Source organism: Penaeus monodon, chromosome 19 (assembly GCF_015228065.2).
Source record: "Penaeus monodon isolate SGIC_2016 chromosome 19, NSTDA_Pmon_1, whole genome shotgun sequence".
Classification (NCBI taxonomy): Eukaryota; Metazoa; Arthropoda; class Malacostraca; order Decapoda; family Penaeidae; genus Penaeus; species Penaeus monodon.
The window spans coordinates 12116071-12116405 of NC_051404.1; the positions used below are offsets into that span (position 1 = coordinate 12116071).

Sequence of the window (335 nt, forward strand, 5' to 3'; positions counted from 1 at the left end):
CACGAAGCTGGTGCAGTTAACCCACCTCCCCCACCACCACCTGCACACCCGCTGTACGTAATGAAAAGCGGCACCTGAAGCACGCCGGGGGTTGTTACACCCTCCATTACCCCAAGAGCTAATTAACACCCAGGTAGCTCACCGTACCTGTAGCGTTGATGACGTTCTGTCATAGTCTCGAGTTAGTTGCAGGAGGTTGACGGGAGAAAGGCGTTGCTGCATTATAAGACTGCGTGGGGGAGCAAGGAGAGCGTGAAAGGGTTCGGGCGCTGTTGCTTATGTGCGGAGCGAGGGAGCAAGGGACGGAAAGGGGTGAAGAGGGAAGGAGGGAAGGT

The 335-nt window shown here is 56.4% G+C and overlaps 1 protein-coding gene across 1 annotated transcript in view; it reads left to right on the forward strand.

The window, feature by feature from the left end:
• The window catches only part of LOC119585330 (roundabout homolog 1-like), a 189296-nt gene that overhangs the window by 128764 nt on the left and 60197 nt on the right, over positions 1 to 335 (forward strand). The window lies entirely within an intron of this gene.